General features: G+C 54.1%; 1 long non-coding RNA gene across 1 annotated transcript in view; it reads right to left on the reverse strand.

Moving 5' to 3' along the window:
• LOC129470441 (uncharacterized) overlaps nucleotides 1-12,439 on the reverse strand; it is a 15,422-nt gene continuing 2,983 nt past the window's right edge. Inside the window, exons 2-6 of the long non-coding RNA XR_008653233.2 lie at nucleotides 5,986-6,056; nucleotides 1,504-1,583; nucleotides 646-812; nucleotides 439-501; nucleotides 1-310 (exon numbers count right to left, since the gene is read on the reverse strand). This is a non-coding gene — a long non-coding RNA (uncharacterized lncRNA). The remainder of the gene's footprint in view (nucleotides 311-438; nucleotides 502-645; nucleotides 813-1,503; nucleotides 1,584-5,985; nucleotides 6,057-12,439) is intronic.

A 12,439-nucleotide genomic window follows, 5' to 3' on the forward strand; every position in this document is an offset into this window, starting at 1 on the left:
TTAAACTCAAATTGTAAAAGTTTATTTTAAAAAATTAGCATTCAAAAACTGTCAGACAAATGAGCTCCAAATACATCCAGAGATGAGAAGAAAGATGGTGACCTGATTCTTGAAGTTCAGATGTCCATGTTGGTGACCTGATTCAGGAAGTCTTTCAGGAGGATATCAAGCTTGGATCTTGGATAGAGCTGGGATGCGAGGCACTGGGGATTGGGCAATATCTCTGCCTGTAGGATTCTTTGTGGAATGCTGGATATTCATATTCCAGTCTTTTCTTATCTCTGGCTGCCTCAGGGAAGTAAGAACCCACCTGGGAAAGAGAGGACAGGACTGAAGAGGGACTCAAGGAAGTTGAGCTTACTGGATTGGGGGTGAATGTTAAAGTTCCAGTTTGAACAGGTTTGGAGGGAGAGATGGATGGTGGGGAGGGCATCATACCTTCATCCTTGCTAAATACTTCCTCTTCTTTCCAGCAGAGCCCAAGCTGGAGACCAGGAGAATCTAGAGGAAGGAGGTGACACAGGCCTGCTCCTAGTCTGATGGGAAAACCTACGTTATACCCTCAAGGAACCCCAATCTGGTATGGAAGACACACTCCCTGACTTCCAAGAGCTCTCTGTCTGAATGAGTGGATGCAATGCCTACCTTTAAGGAGACCCTCTGTCTGATGGGAGGGACACAGCTTCTTCTCCAATCTGAAGGGGAGATGGGACACATCACATGCACACTGGTGGTAGCTGGGCTGACCTTTAGACATTAGTATTCAGGGACAAGGAGAGCCTGGGAGGAAGGCTTGAGGATGACCTGTGGTCCTTCGTGAAGAGAAGGCCAGTGTAAAGGGTGCTGGGATGGAGCTGATGGGCCCCCGGGGAGTGGGCCCTGCTCAGACATAGATGTCCATATTGGTGACCAAGCTCTGATCTGTTGTCCCCACAGGGGTCTATACCAGCTGAAAAGCAGTGAGGAGACAGGGAAAGACAGGAGACACACAGAGCCATATATGGAAGAAGATCTGAAGTGGAGTGATAAAGATAAATATGAGGCTGGGCACGGTGACTCACGCCTGTAATCCCAGCACTTTGGGAGGCTGAAGCCTGTGGATCACCTGAGGTCAGGAGTTCGAGACCAGCCTGACCAACATGGTGAAGGCCCATCTCTCCTAAAAATACAAAAAATTAGTAGGGCATGGTGGCACGCGCCTGTAGTCCCAGCTACTCTGGAGGCTGAGACAGGAGAATTGCTTAAACCTGGGAGGCAGAGGTTGCAGTGAGCTGAGATCTAGCCATTGCACTCCAACTTGGGTGACAGAGCGAGACTCCGTCTAAAAAAAAAAAAGAAAAAAGAATAGATATTAGTATATGATTAAAATGCAGGCAGAAGCGAAGAGAGATTCCTGCTCCCAGACCTCCCCTCACTCCCCACCCTATCCCCCACCCCTGCCCTGGCCCCAGCTGGCACCCTATTTGCATCTCCCTGTGTCCATGCTCCCCAGTCAGGCGTTACCTCAGTATTTTCTTTCACTAGGGGTCAAAGGCAAACAGAGCCAAAATCCACATGCACCAGCTTGCGGGGAAGGAGGATCTCTGGAAAAGAAGGAGAGTGAGAGCAGGTACAGCCCCCATCTACCATGTGCTACACACCAGGCTGGGTCAGGAGGAGGGGGCAGGGAAGAGCCATCCCGGGGGCCTGTGCAGAGTTGGGCATGACACAGCAGTCAGTAATAGTTGATGACTGACTGAATGAGTAGCATGCAATCAATATTACAGAATGGGCCATAGCACAGTGGTTAAAGCCTGCGTTCGAATCTCAGCTCTGCAACTTCCTAGCTGTGTGACTTTGGGCAAATTATTTAACCTCTCTGAGCCTCAGTTTCCTCATCTGTAAAATGAGGATAAGAATATTAAAGGAACCTACATCCTAGGACTGTTGTGGCCTTGCATCTAGCTCATGCCTACACGGACCTTACAACAGGGCCTGGCACACAGGAAACACGAAAAAGCCCTTAGCCTGTGTCGTACAGGTACTACACGAGTGTGATTTTCCTGTCTGTGACATGCATCTGTGCTCACTGGGGATATAGTGTGTGCAGGGGGTGCTTCTGGGCTGGTGATAGTGAGGGTGGCAGGTGGTATTGGAAGGTGGGAGGAGCTCTAGCTTTGTGGCCAGGCCAGGCAGATATGGGATTGATTCACAGCTTTACCACTTCCCAGCCAGGGGGGAGCCCCAGCAAGGGGCTTCCCCTCACAACAGAATGGGCATAAGCCCTTCCTGGGGCATTGTCAGTGAGGAGGTGCAAGGTGCCTCTTCAAACACTACAGAGAGCTGTAATTTTTTTTTTTTTTTAGATGGAGTTTTGCTCTTGTTGCCCAGGCTGGAGTGCAGTGGTACGATCCCAGCTCACTGCAACCTCTGCCTCCTGGTTTCAAGCGATTCTCCTGTCGCAGCCTCCTGGGTAGCTGGGATTACAGGTATCCGCCATCACGCCCAGCTAATTTTTTTTGTATTTTTAATAGAGATGGGGTTTCATCATGTTGGCCAGGCTGGTCTTGAACTCCTGACCTCAGGTGATCCACCCACCTCGACCTCCCAAAGTGCAGGGATTGCAGGCATGAGCCACCACGCCCGGCCAAGAGCTGTAATTCTTTCCAACGTTATGCATGGTCTGTTGTATGTGGCTGTGTGTGTCTAGAAGCCACGTAGATTTGGAAATAGGGGACATGTGGACCAATGAGAGAAGACTGATCTGGCTGTCGGGACACCTGGGTTCTTTCTGAGCTCGAGAAAGGGGATCTTGCGCAACGCCTCGGCCCTTCTGACTCTCCAGCTATAAAATAGAGGTATTAAGGCTGACATCCCAGAGCTGTTGTGAGGATTAAATGAGACGTCATGCGTGGTGTGGTCAGCTCACAATAGTTCCTCAGCAAAAGGGAGGGAGGCAGCTCTGTTCTGATCTTTCCAACTACTGGTGGTGCCTGTGGTCAGTTTCCAGCCACGTCATCCTGTGATCTTTTCCAGGCATGCACACAGATGGAGACCTGTTTGTGCAAATAGCCACTTCTTTAGATGAAGGGGGAGGGCATCCCTTGGACCATCCTGGGTCCCTTGGACCAGCTGGGAGTAACAGATAAGCCAGGCTGCCTGGGTTTGAATTCCAGCTCAGCCACTTGCTAGCTTTGTGACTTCAGGCTACTGACTTGACCTCTCTGTGCCTCTCTTTCCTCCTTTGAAATTGGAGACAATTGGAGCACCCATCTCAGAGGGCTTTTGGAGGAGTACAAAGGTGTAAAGTGCTTACGGCAGAGCCTGGCACAATCATTTGTTGTTATTCTGAAGTTGGGCCGGGTCTGGAGGGTGTGCTCCGCTGCCCAGTTCCCACGCCTTTCCTGGCCAGCAGATATCTCATCCCCTGGAACAGTCCCTCCTGAGCTCTGACCAGTCTCCCTCAGGCGGAAGTTCCTAGAAGGGTGCAACCTGGGGCAACAGCCAGGGCAAGCTGCTAAAATGATCACACTTCAGAGGAGGCCTCCGGATGTCAGTGGGACAGATTTTGTTGGAAAGCGAATGTTCATAATGTTCAGGAAAGACAAGTGAAGGGCACCCTTTTGCAGGTCCCCAGTTGGGTAGGAAAGAACCAGCCTTTCTCAGCTCTCTTCTCTTCACTCAGACTCCCTCCCACCCAAAACTCAGAAGGAGCCTTAGGGGATAGTCAGAGTGGTCTTTGGCAAGGTCAGAGGTCTGACACTCTGAAGTTCAAATCTCACTGCCCTGCCAGTGACCTCAAGAGGGGGAGAACCAGGAGTAGAAAAATGTAAAGAAGGTGACTACAGGGGGTGGGGTGGGGGCTGGGGGAGGTATGATTGGAGTGAGAGAAGAAATGGTGGGCTGTCAAAAAGAGGGAAACAGAAACTGTGGGGATCTGCTGTACCCAAAATAGGCAGAGGGCCACATGTGCCTGTAGGTGTGTGTGTAAGTGTGCATCGGTGAATGCGTGAATGAATGAATGTGTGTGAGAGCGCAGGTGGGTTTGAGTGGGTATGAGTGCCTGAGTCTGTCTGACAGTGCAGAGAGAATCATAGACTCACCCATGGATGGAGACTTTTTCTGTTCATCCCCCTTATTTTCCAGTTGAGGAAACTGAGGCTCATTGATGGGCAGTGAAATGCCCAGACATGCTGGGAGGGGGCGGAGAGGAGCTTTTCCTAGCTTGGTCTTCCCTTCAGTGTCCCCTCCCCCCACCCCCCAGCTATTTCTTGAGGTCAGAGGGAGGGGGCAAGCCAGGGCTGCTGGGGAGAGGAGGAGGGGGGTGGGAGGCAGCCTTGCAGGGCACAGGGGCTCTGCGGGAAGGGTCTGGACACGTGGCCTCCCCATTTTCTGCGGACGTGGACTCCCCACCCAGCAGAGACGTGTCATCCCTGGAGCGGGCAGCAGAGCCTCTCCAGCTTTTCTGCCAGATCCAGCCTCGAATGCGGGGAGGGCCCTTCAGAAGGACGCTTGGGCAGGTTCCCAGTCTGAGAAAGCTGAGCCCTAAAAGGGAGTGGGTGAACCTGGGCCCACCCAAGTTCAGGCCCTCCCCTCCCCGCCTCTCCTCAGTGTCCCCACCTGGGAAATGGGAGAAAGTCAGGGAATTCTATCTGCCATGGGAAGGTAGAATCTGGGTGAGGGGCATGCAAGTCTTCAAAGCCCCCTTCCGATGGCAATCTGGGAGCAAGACCTCATCCCAGGCCTGCCTGTGGCTTCCTCCCCCACTTCAGAGCCCCCTGCCTGGGAGGGGCACCCTCTCCCTGACTGTGGGGGAGGAGGAGAAAGAGGGTCCACGTCAGGAGAGGGAAGCTGCAGCCAGAACAGATATTCCCAATGACTCACAGCCCCGGAATGCCTTGAGAGCCGCAGGGACAGCCCCCTGTTCAACTGGGGCAGCTGGAGACCCAGGACCCTGGGGGGCAGGGAGGCAAAGTGAGGGGGAGGCAGGGGTCAGAGGCAGAGCCTGGAGACAGGATTGAAGCAAAGGTCCCTGAGAGCAGCTGAGAGACGGAAGACAGTGTATCGCCCACCTCATCCTAGCCACATACTGTGGTCCTCACACAGCAGAAGGAAGAAGACTAGATCTTACAGAGGACCCCCTCCTAGACCACCATGGAACTCTTCTTCTTGTGAACGCTTGAAAAGAGGAGGAATGGCCTGCCCCTGTCCCTTTCTGGGTCTGATCCTAGCACCCTCCTGCCCTGAGGAGGCAGGGGGATGGCTACAATGACCTGAGAGCCCCCACCTGATTCTCACCCACTCCAACCCACTTCATTGTCATGCTTCTCCCATGACCTCTGTCCCCTCCACTTTCTGGGCCTCAGGTTTGAGGAGGGCAAACTGAGGCCCAGCCTGGTCATGGGGGGCGCTTGAGGAACACAGCTGCTCTCCCCAGGCCAGCATGACCCAGCGGAGCTCTGGGCTCAGGGCCTCTGTGTTCTGCTCTTCCTCCCTCCAGCGAAGATGCAGCTAAGCCTCCAGTCTACGTGGCAGGCAAGGGGGGAGCTTGCGAGGGAGGGGAGCTGGGAATGAGGTCAGCGGGTTGGATGGGCCAGGCCATGGCTGCGAAGGCATCTGGGCTGCAGCAGTCTGGAAGGTAGGGGCCTCCGGGTCAGGCCACTCCCAGCCCAAACCCGCCATCCACCCGCCCACCATGGCCTCCTTCCCGTCTCCTGCTCCTCCCCTCCCTGCAGCCCACATTCCGCCCGCCCAGGCCAGATGGTTCGCATCAAGGCTTTTCCATGTGGCAGTTCCTCCCTGCCCACCAGGCTCCCTTCCCCCTCTGGCCACATGGCTTAGCTAAGAGTTGGGGAGCAGCTCTCCTGGGCTGTCCTCCTAGGTCCAAACTGGGATTATGTGGGATCCCCATGTCATGCTGTCACCACCATCCTCAGTGACCTCCCTGGCCCTGCCAGCTCCCCAGCCCCAACCGCCTGGGCTCTTGAAGTGTCACAGGGTTCTTACCTCTGATCCTTCAATCCCAGCTGTGTGACCTCTGGCAGCTACTTTCCTTCTCTGGGCCTCAGTTTTCTAATCTGTACAAGGAGGGGAGAACAGAATAAACTCGAAATTTCCTTCCAGCAGAATGTCTCTTATTTTTTGATATTTCCATCTAGAGACTCTAAAGCTCTGGGATCCAGCAGAGGTCAAACCGCAACTCTGGAGGGGTTATCTGGTCTACCTCTTTACCTGCTCCCAGCCCCATTTGTTTGTTCATCTCCATATCCATGAATTCCTCCCAACCCACCTATATTTTCCTCGAATCTTCCCCTCCCTTTAAGGGCCCCAGCCTTCTAACTTGAGTCCTTCTGCTCTCACCAAGGTATAAGTCCTCTGGGTGAGTTCTCGGCAAAAGGATCACAACCATTCTCCTCTCAAAGGCAGTCACCAACTCTCTATGGCCACCACTGAGTATAACCCCTTCCCCCAGAATCCCAGGCCTCTAGAAGTTGGCCCTAGCCTGCTTTTCCAGCCTTATCTTCCTCTGCTCATGGCCTTCTCTCTCTTTCTGTCTGTCTGTCTGTCTCTCAATCTGTGTCAAGCTTCCCAGGCTGGGCGGTGCCTTTCCTCCCATTTAAACCCTGCATTTGAACCCTGTCACCCACCCTCCTAAGCCTGGCTGGAAAGCCACCTCCTCCATGCAGCCTTCCTTATCTCTCATTGGCACTCCCATCATCCTTTGTGTCTAGAGGCTTCCATTTACTGAGCAAGACATAGACCAGCAAGGTGGTCTCACTACTACCCCAGTTCACAGACTGGGGAAATGAAGTTCCAAGATGAAGCATTTACTCAAAATCACACAGCCAGTACCGCCTCAAGTGAGGGGCATTTTTGTGTGTGTTTTATTCCTCTTCCTGGCTCCCCACTCTCCCAGAATAGGAGCTATTGTCCCCAGAGCTCTCCCCAGCACACGGCTGGCCCCAGAAGGCCTGAAGTAACCACTCAGTGAATAGGATCAACTAGAGGGCCGGCAACAGGCACCCAACTCAGCATATTGTCCCCCAAGCAGGGTCCTTGCCCAGCCAGAAGCCCGGGGTCATCCCTGTTCCTCACTACCCCCACCCCACATCCAATCCAACCCCAGCACCTGTAAATTTTGCTTCCCAAAGGGCTCTCAAGTCCATCCTCTTCTCTCTGTCTCCACTCCCACCTACCGGGGCTTCCTCACCTGGGCAAGTATAGCAGCCTCTCAGCTGCCCCTCCACCTTTGCCCACAGCCCTCCTCCCGCAGGTACCTACTCCATCGAGTGCCCATGGCGTTCTTTTACAAATGCAGACCTGATTGTGACCCTCCCCTGCCTCAGGCCCTCTGCTGGGGCCCATAGCTCAAAGGAGGCAAACTACACCCATGATGGGGCTTCTCTGGCCTGCCCAGCGTTTGCCTGTGGTGCTCCAGCCACACTGGCCTTCCCTGAATTCCTTGGGCATCCAGCACTCGCCATGCTCCCTCCTGCCTTTGCGTATGTGGTCCCATCACTCTCCACCCTGCCTCCTATCCTTTCCCATCAGCCTACCCAGGGAAGCCTTCCTAGGGCTCCAGGACTAGAGCAGACCCTCTGCCATGTCTGCCCATTCAAAGCTCTGCATTCTTCTCCTTAGTAACCTTAATGGCTGCACCTCCACGTTTATTCATGTGATATCATTGCTGTCTGTGTCTTTACCAGACACAAACTCCATCAGGCAGACACAGGGTCTGTGCTGCTCACCATTGAATGCCCAGTACCCAGCAAAGTGCCTGGCACGTGACTATTGTTGCATGAATTTATCAGCAAATGAATATAGCTCCTTAGCAAAATGGGGTGGGGGTGGCTTTTGGGAAGAAGGCGAGGTCATATTATCCATACGGGATCCTTTCTGTGTCCGAGCCAGACTGTCCAAAGGGGCCCTCTGCCAGGACCCCTGCCTAACAACCCGCCCTGAAACTCCATAATCCGAAGTTTGCCAGGAGGAAGAACTGGTGGCTGGGGCAGAAGCGGAAGACAGGAGACATCGGTGGCCAAGGCTTACCTGGAGTGGGGGTTGTGGGGGCTGGGTATCAAGGAAGGAGATCAAGATCTGGAAGGTACCTCTGCCCAACAGAGGCTTCTCCTCAGCACCCCCTTCTTTTATTTAAATTCAGGATTCAAAGGAACCCTGGCATTTATCTCCCAAACACAACACGGCAACCAGACATCTGGCTGTGATGCAAGCCCTGCACCACCCGCCCCCCTGGCCACGCCCCCTATGGCTGCTGCTCTTTCTCCCCTGGAGCATCTCACGAAGGCTGCCTGCCTGCCTACAGCATGAGGAGACCCGGCAGAGCACCATCCCCCAGGATGGGCACCAGAGAACCGGGGACTGGGGAAGAGGAGATACCGGAAGAGAATAAGGGAGGAAGAGAGGGAGGGAGAAAAAAATATGTGGGTGAAGGAGTGGGACAATGGGCCAGAGACCGAGGAAAGAAAAGGAAAGGAAAAAAAACTAAGAAAAGGAAGAAAAATGCATGAAGAGAAAAATCTGAAGGCAGAGAGGTTAGGGGGTGGGGGAGAGAAAAGGTAAATGAATAGAAAAAAGAAAGGAAGAAAGGAATGGAGAAAAGTAAATGGGATAAAACAGGCACAGAATTGAACCAAACCAGAAAGGTATAAACATTCAATCAATTCATGGGGCCAGCTCTTTCTTTTTTTTTCTTTTTTCTTTCTTTCTTTCTCTTTTTCTTTCTTTCTTCTTCTTTTTTTTTTTTTTTTGAGAGAGAGTTTTGCTTTTTTTGCCCGGGCTGGAGTGCAATGGTGTGATCTCCGGTCACTGCAACCCCCGCCTCCTGGGTTCAAGTGATTCTCCTGCCTCAGCCTCCCAAGTAGCTGGTACTACAGGCGCATGCCACCACACCCAGCTAATTTTTGTATTTTTAGTAGAGATGGGGTTTCACCATGTTGGCTAGGCTGGGGTCTCAAACTCTCAACCTCAGGTGATCCGCCTGCCTCAGCCTCCCAAAGTGTTGGGATTACAGGCGTGAGCCACCGCGCCCCGCAAAGCCAACTTTTAAGAAGAACTACACTGCCTCCAGACATCAGGAGCAGGGAGGGATGTGACAGAAAAGCTGCCAGCTACCCTGGCTGGGACCTGGTGGGGTGGCTGGAGAGGGCCTGGGAGCTGGGGCCATGACAGACCTCGTGTCACCTGGGGCCATGCCCCCAGCCCTTCTCTCTCCAGCTCCCAAGTTCTCCTCCTAGGACTGGGGTGGGGGTGGTGGAGGCAGGGGGCAGAGAATGGGGTGGGATCCATCCAGGACTAGAAAACAAGGTTCATCTTCAAGAGCCTGGAATGAGGGCTTGTTCTAGGGGAGAATGAGGGGGAGGCTGGGCCTGGCTGTGGACATTTGAGGGCTCGGGTCACCTGGGAAGAAAAGGAAAGGGGGAAGGAGAGCAAAAGAGGCAAGTGAGATCCAGAAAAGGAGCTCTGGAGGCAGAGGGGGTTGGAGAAAGCAGCGAAGTAGCTTGGAAGACAGAGGAGGGATGCAGGGGCCTGAAAGGAACGCAGGATCCAGGATGGAAAGAAAGAGAAAGAGCAGGGGAGAGAAGCCTCTCTAGACTCCTGCCACAGCCAGACTCCTCCCCCCAGTCACTGCCTTCTGACCTTGCTTCCTGGCCTCCCACACACTCCTTAGCCCACTCCAGTCCAGCTTCCTTGCCCATCTCTCCACCACAGCAGCTCACACTGTGGGGATCAATCACCACCATTCTGCTAAGTCCAGGGAACGTTTTACTCCTTACCATACTAGTTCTCTCTGCAGCATATAACTCTACTTCCTTCTAGTACCATCTGTTTCCTCTGCACTCATGACCTCCCAATCCCTCTCACCCAGCCGTCCTTCTCTGGCCACTCTTGCCCTATCTTCTCCTCCTCCACCCAGACCTTACACCCTGAGGGTCCCCGAGGCTCAGTGCCAGCCCCTCCACACTCCTCCCTCCATGCTTTCTCTGAGACAACACCATCCACAACCCCAGCTTCAGTTGCCATCGTCCTGGGACCCACATTTGTCTCTCCTCTGAACTCCTGACCCAGGCGCCCAAGGGTTTCCTCCATATTTCTAATTGGATGTCTCACAGGCTTCAAACACTCAGCACGGACAAAACCTACTTCATCATCTTCCCACTAACCCTGGAAAGGAAAGAAGGAGGGAGGGAGGAAGGGAGAGAGGGAAATCCTAGGAGGCTGGAGGACTTGGGTTTGGGGCTAAGGCATAGAAGAGCAGAGCTGTACCTGGAAGCTGAGGAACCTAGCAAAGGGCTCCAACTGTGCAATGCTAAAGCAAGGGAAGAAGAAGGGCCTGCACACACCCGGGATCTGTCCCCAGACTCTGCTCCAGGCTCCCTCAACGGGAACTGTGCAGGGCTCCATAATAGAGACTCATGGAGAGCTTCATCCTGGGGTCCTCACTGCACCCCCACTCTTAGACCCCACCCTTCTCTCTCCTCAGCCCCTCTCCTAGGAACCTCCTCTCTATCATCAGTCCAAGGCTAGAGGTGGGGGCAGAGAAGCGTTCTGGAGAATCGGAGTTGGGGGAAGAGCAACAGAACCTCAGCTGGAGGCTGCAGCAGCTGGAAAGGGTGACCCGGCTGTGCAGGGCAGGGGTGCATGCCCCCCACCAGGTGCACAACACCTGGGCTACCTCTTCCAGGTGTGTTCTCCTCCTTTGTCCCACACCATGGAGTCCAGATGGGGCGCCTGAGGAGCTCTGAGGATGGGGGCCTTTTCCCTCCTTCTTTGGTGTTGGGGGGCACTTGGGGAAATTTGGAGAAGGAGAGAACTCAGAGCTCAGCACTTTCCTCTTTCTGTTTTTCTTCTTAAGGAATTTTTTTTCCCTAACTGCTGATGACTTTACCATTTCTTGGGGGTGTGGGGAGGAGATTTTGGCTTTTGCTCCCCCCCACTTTAAGTGCCGGACAAAGTCTTACATTCCACAAGAAGCCAGAGCTTCAGAGTTTCCTAAAGATGAGGTGGCGTCTCCTCCTCTCACAGGCACAAGCTCCCTCCTCCTCCCACCCCCCATCCCCCCAGTCTGCAGCCCTCAGTCCTGGCCAGGAAGGCCCAGCCAGGCTGGGAGGAGACCCCAAGCACATTCTTCCTCTCACTGTCATACTGCAGAAATTAAAGACACATCTTCGGCCTGGGCGCCCGCCAAGCGTTTTAAGTCGAAGAGTGGCAGGGGAGGCCTTGAGCCTCAGCTCCATGCCACGTGTAAAGGATGCTTGGAAACTGTCTGCCTCGGCCCCTGGGAGGAAGGCCTGGAACTGGACATTGGGAAGGTGGCTGTCACACGCCAGGTACACAAAACCCCAATACCAGGGATCCCCAAATATCCTTCAGAACCCCAGGCCCATGATGTAGCAACTCCCAATTCACACCTCGGAGGTTTCAACTCTTCTTTAAGATGGGCGTGGGAAAGCCTGGATAGGAAACATATGGGGAGGGGCGGGGAGCTGCAGGCAGGAGCCCTTCTCACTACGAAAACCCAAGAAGCAAGGAGGTGGACAGGTCACTAACCCTCATACTACCAAGCCCTGTGGCACCCTGCCCTAGACCACCACTCTAAATGTCTGTTCCCTCCAAAAACAAGACCCCTGTCCCCTATTAGGGAGGGGGTCTCTTGGAGCTGACCCCCAGTAGAGGGCAGGACTTTGGTGGGTTCAAGAACTGCCATCTCAGCACCTCAGCCCCCCAGTCCTGCCCTGCAGTCGCTGGCACTAGGCGGGGGCAGACCCTGGGCCACAAGTTGCCGCCACATGGTCGGGATAATTGATGAAGGTCCGTCCCTCCATTGCTGTCTCCAGCCCTGCCTCTCTGGAAACTCTATATTTTCCCTTTAATTATAGCCCCTGCAGTCTCCCTCTGCTGCCCCACCCGCACCGCTCATCCTGGCTGCCCACGGCCAGCCGACGTGGCTGCCTCCCCTTCTGTTCCCTTTTTTTCCCCTTTGCCTTCGTTGCACAAAACCAGCTGGGGGAGGGCGTGGAGAGGGGCGGGGGGAGGCAATGGAATCTTGGATGGTTTGGGGGAGGCGGGACTCCCCGCTTCCACGTTTGCAGCTCTGGAGCACCGGGGGTGGGGAGCTGCTCAGGAGGGAGAGAAATGAACAGGGCACTGCAAGGAGACCCCCAGGCCTTCTCTCAGCCCTACAGAGTTTCTCAGGACGAGGTAGATTGGGGTTGAGGCAGAGCCTTGTTGGGGGATTGGGACGTGGAGGAAGACAGGACTTGGAGTTCTAGAGGCATCTTCCCTAGATATAGCCTGCTGTCCTTCGGGTCCCCAGCCCCTTTCAGAGTGTACAGATGATTCTCTCTGGTTCCTAAGGCAGAGAGCAATGACCAGGATTTTCAGGAAAGAGAGGAGGCAGTGGGAAGTAGCCCCTAAAATAAAGTCAATCATCCTCTGCAGC

This window comes from Symphalangus syndactylus, chromosome 20 (assembly GCF_028878055.3).
Source record: "Symphalangus syndactylus isolate Jambi chromosome 20, NHGRI_mSymSyn1-v2.1_pri, whole genome shotgun sequence".
NCBI lineage: Eukaryota > Metazoa > Chordata > Mammalia > Primates > Hylobatidae > Symphalangus > Symphalangus syndactylus.